The following is a 13,010-nucleotide window of genomic DNA, read 5'->3' on the forward strand; positions in this document are numbered from 1 at the left end:
AAAGGAGTTTTTATGTCAAGAAAGATAGGCTAAGCTAAGAAAAATAGTAAAATACTAAGGAGTGCCAAGTAATGCTAGTGTTAACTGAGCTATAGTTAGTGTCAAGATAATCTAGTATTGATCAAGAATTAGCATTGACCACCTAAGTTGATGCCAAGCAAGAAGATTTAGTGATTGGATATTTTAGTGTTGAATGAGTACTAGAATTTAGAGATTATCAAGTGATACTAAGAGAACAAAATTTGAATAAATTGTAAGATCAAATTGACTCATTTTATTTCATGGGAGATGTAAAATGTGTTAAAGATAAGATTTATGAGTTAGATCATTAAATTCAAGGAGGAGATTAGGTAAAGATCTAACATATGGATTCTAGAGAAGTTTCTAGAGGATGATCAAGAAGATGAATAGATACATTGAATCGAGTTGAGTCTGGTTGTAAAACCTAAGATCTATAATGGATGTAGAAAATGGTAAACCACAAATTGCCTATTTAAAGAGATACAAAATTGATCATTTGGTTCTATGTCTGAATTTTCCTAGTAAAGACAAGCCAAGTCTAGCTAGGGTATTTATGAGTGAGTTTGTATGTGAAAGAGAGACATCCAGAACAAGATTGATCCAAAACACACAAGTCTATAAATGTGAAGATAAAGGAGAAAGCTTGCAGATATGATGTTGTTGTTGATAAGAGAATTAGAGAAAATGGCTTAAGAGTTGAAGAGAAGAGTGGATTGATTGCTTGAATGGTGACCAAGCAAATCAAGATCAGCTATGATAGTGAGAGGCTTATCAATGAACCAACATAAGCACTAAACAGAGATCTGAACCAAAAAAAGTGAGTTGTAATCACACATATCAAACCTATGGTTTTCTTTCTTATCATTATAAATATTTTGGATTGAAATCCTTTTAGTAAAGGTTGACCTAATAGTCATTTGAAGACTTAACAGTCTATGTAAATCCTTTAATTGGGTTGACGTTCTAAATGGAATCATCAAAGTACTCTTACAAGGCCACTCCTAATAGAGCGATTACATCCTTCCACCAGGTTACATTTGATAGTGTGTATTGTAACCTTTAACAAGGTTGGATCATAATATAGCACACTTTGAAAGACTGAAAAATAGTGACATGTTGCTGATTTTTTTTTCCAAATTGAGTTTCCATGTAAAATCCTAGTGTCAAACTATGATGAATGTTTAAATTTGGTAATGTTTTCATTATGCAATGCAAGTTATGTTTGTGATAGTTTCATAGTAGAGACCAAGCAACAATAGGATAAGAACAAAAGTGAATTGTTTAATTTTTTTAAATTGTTCAAGTGGTACATATAGACCTTGAGTAACTCATTCACCATTCCCCCCTCTAAGTTATTCTAAACATTTCTAATAGATGCAAGATTTCTCAAAGACCCAAGATGCTCCTGCATCATATACTATTCACTATAAATTAAGAAGGAATCAAGGTCGACTTAATATTTTTTTTAGGACATGGTATAAAGGAATTTTTTTTCCTTTGTTGTAATAATAAATGAGATTGTATTAGTATGTATGTGAGCTTTGGATAAAAATTTGATGAGATTTGAGTAGTGATTGATCTTGTTGATGTACTGTGAGATTCAAAGGAACTATATTGACAAAGGAGTTGGTTTTTAGTAATTTCAAGAGCTTGGATATGCTATCATGAATATTTTTAATTAATGACAATCTTGAGATAATTTGGAAAGTGCATTTAATTGTCTTCTTATGAACTCTTAATAGTTTTGGCACAACTCCTAACATGGTTAGAATTTCCTAACATGGATTCACAATTTCCTAATGTGCACACATATGTACATTGATTTTATTTCATTATCTCCTAAAAAGGTCTATGCTTTCACAATGAACTATTATATTAGTGTATCATCTTGTAGAAATAAGTCCCTTTGAGGTTTTCCCATTGAACAAGGGTTTCCCTAATTAACAAATCTAGTGTTACTATGTATGTTTATCTTTCTATGGTCATTGCATTATTTGAGTACTTGTTTTAAATTTTATGAAGTTATCATAAGCTTTTTTAAGGACATAACTAATGCACCCTAGTCCTACTCTCAATTATATTTGTTGTCTTTAATTTCTAACAATATCCTTGTCCAGAAGCTACAATACAAGGGGATTATAAAATATGTTTCCTTTTTCATTTTTATCAGCCCTCCTAGGAGAAGTCATAGTCATCAGGGAGTTATCCATCTTAGGCTAGGTTCTTGGGTAAGAATTAGTGGTCAAATCAAAGATATTCATAGTAAAGTCTGTCGAGACATGGGTCGAGTCTCTGCTCACCTCATCTTTCTTTTTAGCATTTCTGTCCTCAAACTTTGAGGTCTCCTCCTCATAATTCTCTTCCTCCTATTTTTTCTCAATATACTCAAGCTCCTAGCCTTCTCTTTTATTCTTAGTTTTTTCTTTTCATTGTCTTGATAACCAACTACATCCTCATCCATATCTAAATTTTTATTTTCCATTTGTTTTTACCTTTCTTAGCTCTTAGCAAGCTTTATTAACATTCTATAGCCTCCCTTAATGTCTTCCTTGGGTTCCACCAAATCTATCTTGATAGATTTTTCAATTTTGGTTTTTTCTCTAGTAACATGGGTTCCTTATAGTAAATACCTCTTACTTTGGAATTTCTTGTTAATCTCATATTGGTTCTAACATATGAGTGACAATATAGTTAAGTTATTTACTAGATAGAACTTAGTTCATGTTGAACAAGTAAAGTATGATGAGTGAGATATATAGTTTGTGCCAAATAAATAGTAATTGCCAAGTCACTCAAGTGCTGAGCAAACAGTTGATGCTGAGTGATTTAGATGTTGAGTGAATTAGGTATCGTGCAATCAATGGATGTCAAGTCATTTAGAGGCTAAGTTACAACATTGGAGATGTAGTGGATGTTGAGCATCAAAGACTTCAAGCATAGAATAAAATAGTTTTGGACATAGTTTTTTGTAATGGCACAAACTTCTATGTAAACCATTTTTGAGAAAAAAGTTTTTAAATTCCTTAGATTTTATAAAATTTTCATCACTCATGAGCTTCAATAATTATTTCATCTATCATCTAAGCCTCTAGCTATAATTTATTTTCTCTTTGCTCATCTTTAGATGCTTGAGATATCAAATACCTTCTCCTTATATCATCAAAATACTTATTTCCCCTTAGTAGAATTTGGAGGGCTTTTTACTAAGCTTTCTTTAGTATTTCAACCATCTTCTTCCTTTTATTTCTCTGTTCTACGCACTCAGAACTTTCAAGAACATCTTCCTTAGGCTGGTCTACTTTGGGGTATTCCTCATCATCAGAGACCTCCACCATGATCTCATCATCTGAATAATCAGGATCAATCTTTTTTCTAATTTTCCTAGGGACCTAGGATACCAATTCATAAAAATTTGCTACACATTTGTCTAATCTGGACCAGTAATCTTCATCAGGATAAAACCCTTTGAATGATGTATTTGCCTTTTTCATTTCATACTCAAATTGACAATATCCCTATATTTGACCATCATATCCCCACAAATATCCTCATTTATTCTATTAGCAATAATATATTCTTACCACCTAGGTATTGTAGGAGGAAAATTATATCCCCTCATATTCTTCAGGGCATGTCTAACTACATTAAATGGGTCATAAGTTTTGGCGAGCCTAGTTGGCAATTTATAATTTTTCAAGAATGTGTTTGTTTCCTTATTATCATTTTTGCCAATTTCAAAGTCTCCTACCTTAATGCATCTACACAGAAAGGTTCCCTTCTTGACACCTTTGTCTAAGTATTCTTTATTTAATGAAATCAATTGCCAATATATTTCTACAAACCCTAACCTCTCAGGGACATACTTGGGAAGAATATGGGGTGGATGAGGGCATCCAAAGATTCATCTAATAGAATATTCTTCAAACAAGAAAACATTTCCCCAATCATGTGTCAATTACTTTCCAAAATCAAAGCACAGTTTAGGTTTAACAACCTTTCTTACACTCTTAGGGATTCTTTCAATTAACAACCCTATCATTTTCTAAACTGGATAAACAAAATCATTATAAAAAGAAATAAAATTAGAATAGGGGAAAAACATTTTCCATACCCATTTCAAATTACCCTAATGAGAACAAGATGCATCTAGGGGCAGCTAACTACCATTATCAACACATCCATTCAGACACCAAGCCAACTATAAGGCATGACCCTTCTTCTTCTTCAGGCTCTGCAAAACCTAGGCAGGTAGACCTATAGATTCTTTATATGGTACCAGCTGTCAAAGCATACACTGAATCTATTATGAAGCAGATAAAAAACCCCTAAATCTTCTACACTCAACCAAGAATCACAAACATGAAATAGCTAAGAACATAACTCATGAAACTGGCAAGCTAAGTGTGGGTTAACATTGAATAGCTTTCAACATAAAAGGGAAAATTGATTTAATATGTTGATAACAGCAAGACCCAAGTATGAACAACAGAACTTAATGATCCTATCTCTGACCAGTGCCTTATCTATTGGGTAATTAAATGAATCATAACAATACATCTCCTGGAAACCTCAAACGTATCTCTACATTAAGATCCCTAATCTATCTTTCACCTTGTGAATATACATCTGCTACAGAATGAATCTCATACTCAAAAAATCCTATCATGAAATCTGCAAACCCTGTGACAAATATCAAGCAATTACATGGTTCTTTGTTCCATAAGCAAGACATTTTAACCACATACATTTCAAAATGTAATGCAAGCTAATTCATGCTCTTTGATCACAAATTAGAAGAAATAACAAAGCCATAATCAGGAGACAAGATTCAAACTGAACTTCAAACTTTTGCTGCACTTTATTTGTTTTCCTTGAAATCAAATACATGAAATGTATGAAAAAAAAACTCATAGATCACCTAACAGAAAAGAACTATCTGCATAAAACTTAAAATGCTGTTCAATACAAGAAGAAATGCTGAAGAATGGTTTCTCAGTGCAAAAATTGGAACCCCTTCAATGGAAGCAAGAAAGAAAGATATAGAAGAGAAAGAATTCTCGGATCTGTTCTGAAGATGACAAGTGTCCACTTGAAATTCAATCCTCTGTAACTGAATAACTCCTTCCTTCCATCTCCCATTCTGATCTGATTTTGTTTCATCATTAATCTGTAACAAACTTGCAAAATATCCTTGCCTAATGATGAAAACCCTTTACTTGCCAAAATATCTGATTTCCCCATGAAAAAGCTAGTGAAAATGAGTTTTTACTGAGTAAATCAGAACAAATTCAACCCTAATTGCATTTCCATTGCCTTCTACTGATATTCAGGTCATTATCTTGACAAAAAACAAATCTGAACTTCCTGGTATGAATATGGTTACACTTTAGGTACTAGATAGAAAACCTCGTGTAGCTCAAACTGACTGATACCTGTGCAAAAACCGACTCTAGAAATAGAAAGTTCGTTTCTTCCTGATTCCAGCGATATATAATATTGCATATCTAGCCACCCAAAAACCCTTTTAATCCTGATCTGAAAAATGACTCCCTCGCCTAAAAAAATGCTCAGATCTGCACACTTTGTTTTTAAACTTTTGAAAAATTTAAATATTTTATGAAGTTTTAACTTTATAAAATGAAACTCTTTTTATTTAAAAAGTAAAAAGTGTACGCTAATGTTGTGAGAAAAAGATAATAAAAATTAAATTTTTTATTACTCTTCACATTTTCCTTGCTCCTTAAAACTATGGTCAAACCTCTTTTGACCGATGCCACGTGTCGCCTCTTGATTCGCTCAGGCTTGCACCATCTGCCATGTCACCAACTGGTAGACTTATTGCCACGTCAGCCTCGCTATCTCGCTATATTTAACTAGCGAGCATCTTCGCATGTCGAGGTAACGATGGCCGCAAGATCAAGACGCGTGTCACAATCTCGTGCAACCTCCATCTTTTGGCGCCACATCAGCGCAGATATATCTTGGTTTAAAATTTTGCATTTCCTCCTTCCTGCTGAGATCATCCGTGGGGACCACAACATGCACGTTGGCTTTCAAAAGCCTTCCACTTCAATTCATCTCATACGAGGCGTGCTTTACTATTTAAAGATCTAAGAATTCTTCCCCATGGCAAATGTGGGATATCAATTTTCATGGAGGCGTCTTTGAGCTGCGTCTTTCTACGGGTGTAGAATATATTTTAAAAGATGCCTCTGCATTGCATGGGCGGAGCTATTTTTTGCTATGGTCTAAGGCTGAAGTTCTTTGTCATGGCGTGGGTATCAGTGGGAAATCCGCTTCTCATGCATAGGGTGGAGAGAGTTCCCTCTTAAACATACATGGAGCTGCCTTCTCAACAATGCCTGCTCTGTCCTTTCTATGAACCTGCGGATTGTGTTTTGTCTTTCCGCATGCTTTTCCTTTGCATTTTATGCATGGAATCCTGCTCTTTTTAAAGTTTGCGTGGGGTGCCCCTGTTGTAGGTTGTGTGCTCCCATTATTCTCTTTACCTGCTCGCAGCAAACGCTTGCTCTCTGCTATTCGATGGTGGCTTCCTGCATGGCATCCTCTATTTTTATTGGCTTTGCTTAGTTTTCTCCTTCATTTGTGCATGAAGTTTCCTTGTTCTCTACTTGCGTTTGATGTTCTGTTGGTACGTGCTCTTGATGTTGCACATAGTCTGTTCCCTTTTTTATGCCTGCGGCTGTGAGGTTGCTTTTTAAAAGCCTGTGGCCTTGACTTCGAAATTGAGTGGAGCTTTGCCTTTTAAATGCGTGTTTTCCCATCTTTTAACTACATGAGTCTATCTCTTGACCAGCGCTGACTTCTTGCAGAGGCGGATTAGATGCATGGACTCCTATTGCTTGATGGTTTCAAAGTGTTTGCTATGTCTTGCGTTAATCATGGCATCTCTATTTTTATTGTGATCTTCAATCAATATCTTGCGGCTTGTATATGGAGCATGTCAATTTTATTAGCCGGCCTCCTTCTCATTAACTGGCTGCTTCATGAGGCTCCCCTACCTCCCTCCAACATACCATTCTTCTTCCAAAAGGATTGCCTTATTGGGGATGAGTTCGCAGATTCAATGATTTCCTTTTCAATGCAATATGCCTTCAACACTTTGGCATCTTTCACAGTTGACTCTATTCTTTTAGCATCTGTATTTTTCATTCGAAACATCATTGTCACTTTTCTCCAGGATGGTGCTATGAAAAGATTCGCCATTAACCTTAATGGAAGCTGGTGCATCTGAAACTGCACTATTTCCTTAAAACTCTTGCCATTGCAATGCTCCCAAAAGAGCTTCAAGCTCCTTTAAATCACCTTCTCGGTTAGCCAATATAGTCCACAATAGCTCTTCTAAATAGCGAGAATACTCACAATGAAGTTGCTTGATTGCTTTTTCTTTCTCTCGGTCTAAAAGCCTCTTCCCATTATCCATAATGAGCCTTTTATTAGAATTCAAGAATTTAACATCCAAAAGGCTTATAGAAAAATCTAAAAGGATTCTTTTTTCAAAAATAATTTGTTTTGAAACATTCTTAAACCCCACAAATGTCATAAATTTGACAAATTTAGCCGAGCCCCAAAGTGGGTCCGACTAAAAAAAAAATTCGTTTTCAAACAACTGATACTCAAAATTAATCCATTTACCATCTGATGCTGATTAAACTCAAGTTCGACCATTGAAAACCACTTTTAAAAAATCATTTTTCAATGTTCAGTCAACTGTCAAGTATGCACCAGGAGGTCCACTGATTGGCTTTGAAAACTGACCAAATCAACTGATCATGCCCTGAAATTGAATACACTGAATCTTTGCTCTGCATTCTTGTACCGTGTCGAATCTCATCTCACGAAGAATTCCCAGTCAAAAGATATTCGCCATCAAAGTTGCCTTCTCAAAATTACCTGCAAGCAAACACGTCAGTAAACAACAAATTGGCTCTGGAATCGGCTTGGAAAACTAGGCAAATGAGCACATGGGGAAACAAAAACTGGGACACTCATTCTCTGTCATGAGGACATTATGAAAATGTGATTTGGGATCATGAAAAATCATGGGGCGCAAATGGAGAGCGTTCAAAGTGGGCTACTCAGAATTTTGCAAACTGGACATGCTGACAGAAAACATTTTTTGCGAATGGAATTGACCTGGAAAAGTGTGAAGACAGATTCATCAAGACTTGAAAACTGACACACTTAAAGTATTTTCATAGGACAACACAATGGTACAATCCATTTGATCTCACGAATCATGGATTAAGAGTTATGATGTCACGAACAGGGGTTCCAATCAATCTACAAATGCTGACACCAGTAAAAGGTAGAAATTCCATTTGGAATCGCGTTTGAAAACTGATCAAATGGATTCTTCAAGGGCTGAAACTTGAAACATGACAAGTCTCTGACATCTACAATGCAACACAAAAGGAATTTCAAAATTTGGGTCAACTGGTCAAAAGTTACAACATGTCAAACAGGGCTTCCCAGAATTATGTGTAAAGTGCATCAGCATGAAAACAGTAACTGACCAACTTTGAGGGATTCAAAACCTAGTCAAACGGACTCGAAATGACTCAAAATCTGAAACATAGGTTTTTGGATATGGATATTAGGTACTCTCAAAGTGGTAAGTCATGAGACAATTCTGGGCAAAAGATATTCGAGTTCAAACACAGCCTCCTGTCGCTGTTTGACACTAGGGCAGAATTGCAAATTTGACAAATGCTTGAAACAGGACTTCGTCAAATGACTCAGAAACTCAATTTAACTTCATGAAACACTTAGGCATGTTGAATGAAAAGTGCTAGGAGCATAAAACACCTCATAGGGTTCAAAGGTACAGTCGGGTACAATCTCATTTAAAAGCATTTATAGGGCTAATTTTTCTCAACAGGGCTCAAAATTGACCATGCTATTTTTAGCGCCAACAGGGTCTTATTTCAACCTCCAGATGACCTATAACTACCCCTTCCTCCTTGAACGCACCCTCTTTGTCTCCCTTCAAACCTTTTATTTAGCTTCTCTTCAACTCATAGGGAAAACTGGCATGCCTCTTCAACGTTGGTCATTCTTACTAGACTTAATTCCTCCTATATGCTAGGTCGTAACCCACTGATATAATGAGCAACCTTCTCCTTATTTGCTTCTGTATGCCCTTTTCTAATCAAAAGTGGGTAAAAATCCTCTTTATATTCCTTGACTAATTTTCTAGCTTGCTTTAACCCATGCATCTTCTTAAACAAATCAAGCTTGTAGTCAATAGGAATGAACTGCTTCTTTAGTTTGGCCACCATGCGATCTCACCTTGTGATCTTATCCTTTCCTCTTCTATTTCTTTCCAATTGAACCTCTTGCCACTAGATTTTGGCATGGCCTTTCAGTTTGGCCTTTGGAAACTTAACCCTATTTGGGTCCTTGATATCCTCATACTCAAAGTACTCCTCCAGTTCATTGATCTAGTCGATCAACTCATCTAGTTTCAGATTTCTTGAAAATACAACCACATCAATTGTAAGTCTTTTTCCAAACTTAGTAATGGCCCTAAAAAGTCTCTCCTCTACCTGATTTAGAACCTCCCCTTCAACTTCCCCTTCGAGTCCAATTTCTTCTTCTTCATTGTTATCCTCACTTTCATCACCTGTGGCAACATTTGTTCCTCTATGAAGCTCCTCCTACAATGCTTGAACCTGCCTTTGGAGGGCTCTGACTTCCTTAGGATTAATAGCTCCAGCCCTTCCACCATGTTCTCTTCATGGAGGCATCTTCTTAACTCAAACCCACAACCACACAGTCTTGGTGCAAACTACCTCATAGTCGACGCTTTGTCTACACACTTAGGAAAACCTTGCTCTAATACCACTTGATGGGGTCAAGCCAAATAATAGAATGGACACAACAAGAAAGGGAAAATTTTATTAACTATGAAATTATGCTAGTACACCTAATGCAGAGAAAATAGACTCCAAAACATGCCCTATGGGCTTACAATAGCATGAAATTGGAGATAATTTCTTCTTCCAGTACCTTCTCTCAAACTCCACCATGAACTACCTTTTACAATGCCAGAAATGTTCTTAAATAGACCCTAAAGGGTTAAGGATTAGGAATGCATTTTAGAAAGTGCTAGTTGGCATCCATCGACCAAATAGAAGGCTCCAAAAGTTGCATTAGAAGTCAGGGAAAAATTAGAAGAATCCAGAAATGGTAATTGAACTTCTGGGAGGCATAACTTTTGAACTGTAGCTCCGATTGATGAACTGTTTACATTTCTAGAAAGCTCTCAAAGTGCTCTATAGCCCTATGGACTAGCTTTTCTCATCCTCCATTTTTGGCCTTGTGTGAGGTCATTTAATGCAACGAACCTAACTTTGAAGCATTCTTAGGAGGTCTCCAGAAACTAGAAAATTGCGATAACTTTCAAACCGTGCAGCCTTTTGACCTGATTCTTTTTTTGGAATATTCTAAATTACAATTTTAACCATCCCTCCAATTTGCACCTTAAAACTCACCATAATTATGGATCAATTACATAGTCCTATTTTTTGGCATTTACACGTATCCCAAGGTGCTTAAAAACTCTAACCTAAAACACTAATAGCAGAATTGTGAGAGTTGGAAACTTTATTTGACCCAAATGGGTATCTAGAAATGAAAAACATGAAATAGATACTAAGTCTAAGTTCATTTTTTTTGGGTAACATCAGATTTCCTTTATACCTCTAGATGCTCCTGCATCACTATGTAACTAGGGTTTTCTTTCTCATGTTTGGAAACCTCACATCTTATCTTTGTCACTGCTAAAGTTTTCTTACTATGCTATGAATGCCCTTATTCACTCATTTGCTACTCCATTTTAATTGAACTACATAACCACTACAATTTGATAATGACCCTTTTACTTAGCATTTTGCACTTTTGCAACTATTTATCACTTAACAACTTTCATGCCTACAATGATGCACTACTTTAAATTTTTACCTTATCCCCCCTTCATGACTATCAAGAAAGATGTGCACTCTAACTATGCAATGATGTGCCAAACATTTTCCTTTGGAAAATATAGCTTAACAAACCATGAATGGGTGTGAAATATAGCTTTTAACTACAAAGGTTCCTTTGTTGATGGCTTCTCATCATTATTTGTTTATCTTTACCCTTTGACTGCGAAGATGTGCTACATTGTTTTAATTGACCCTTATGCCCTCCTCATAGATTTGCCACTTGAACTTTAATTGTTACATAAACCCTCGCGAATGTGTAATGGTCTTTAGCCTTAACCATTTTGAACCTATTTTTTCTTGCTTACAATATTAACCAAGTAAATAGAGTTAGACCTTACAATAGTGTGATGCACTACATTTGCCACTTCATTGCCTTTACCATGAGTCAATCAATAACCCAAGCAATGGTGTGATAGCATAAATCTCAACTACTGGCTATCTTTCATAGTGTTGCAACTATACAATCACCCTTACCACTTAACCATGCAATCATGTGATTAGCCTTTAGGTTGACTACTTTTCTCTGCTTCACATTATCACCACCTAAAACCTTAACCTAGCATGTAACCTCGCAAAGATGCAATTGAATCTTTTTCTCCCTCACTCCACTAACCCAAGGTTATCTTAACTTAGCTGCGAGGACATGCCTTCATATAATTCTTAACCATCAAAAGCTTTTTGCAACCTCGTAGCTTAATCTTCATACTTTATCTAATCACCTATGATGTATCCCTTACATCTTTATTGACTACTTCCTTTCATACACGTGGTCACAGCTTAAGATACCTTCAATACTTTATAACTTGCGAGCATGTGATGATATTTTATGCTTAACCTTTTTCCTTCTATCACAACATTGCCACTTGAAATGCCTTAAGTCAAGAATGACTTGTGATTATGTGCTCTTGCTTGTTTTTCTCAATCATACCTCCAACCTTGATGTTAACACTAGCCACTGTAAAGCCACACTAAACTTGGAAATAGACCGTTTCACTCTTTCACTACCTTGAAAATGGTTAGTCAGTAGAGTAGAGTGATGTTGTGATTATTGAGATTTCACAAAATCATGACTTAAAAGATATAAGAGATCATGAAATATGGACATAAAACATTATCTTAAAACCTTAGAATATAAAGATATAACAAGGTTTTCATATATTTCCTTTTTAAAAGGCAAATGTATTTTGAGTGAACTTCATCGATATAACAAAACAAAGATTTTACCTAGGGTTATTCATTAGGGTTAAAAAAATATTCAAAAGTCCTAAACATTTAAAGATGATTCTTCTAGATTTTTGCAAATTTTAACAAGTTTCTAAGAAGGTAAAAAATTAGGCCAACAAATCTGATTAGAGAGGACCAAAGATACATGTAAAGAGGTGATTTATTATATAGCAGTAGAGTACTAACTACAAGATTATTGCTAAGACATTCAAATACTTGAATGAAATAAATCTCTTAACAAAGTATTCCTAAAAGGCTCCTGTAAATCCTTTAATAGGGTGCTTACTTCATTGTAAGTTTAAGTCCTTTAATCAAGCACACTTTTAATAGGGTGTTGAAATCCTTTAATAGGGTAAGATCTAACAATCTTATAAGCCTTTAACAAGGTAGACCTTTCATAGGGTAGATCATAGTTTATGATCAAACATTGTAATCTTCAATACAGTTGATAGCTATAGCAGTGAAGATTTGTGGGTGTCATCTGCACCCTAGTTTTACCTTCTCATTAGAGGGTTTCTAGGTAACCAAATATCTTGTGTCATATATGTGTTGAATGTTTATTTGATTTCATGCTATGGATGAACATGTTTAGTTTGGTATTTTAGTTTACATGTAAATTGCAAGATGGATGCATGGTGAATGATTTTATGGTTAAATTTTTGAAGGACTAATTCACCCCTCCTTTTAGAGATTACTTTCCCTATTGTATTTCCAATAATTGATATCAAAGCATAGTTATCTGGAAAGAAAAGCTTT

Source organism: Cupressus sempervirens, chromosome 5 (assembly GCF_028749045.1).
Source record: "Cupressus sempervirens isolate cs-2001-9-10 chromosome 5, ASM2874904v1, whole genome shotgun sequence".
Classification (NCBI taxonomy): Eukaryota; Viridiplantae; Streptophyta; class Pinopsida; order Cupressales; family Cupressaceae; genus Cupressus; species Cupressus sempervirens.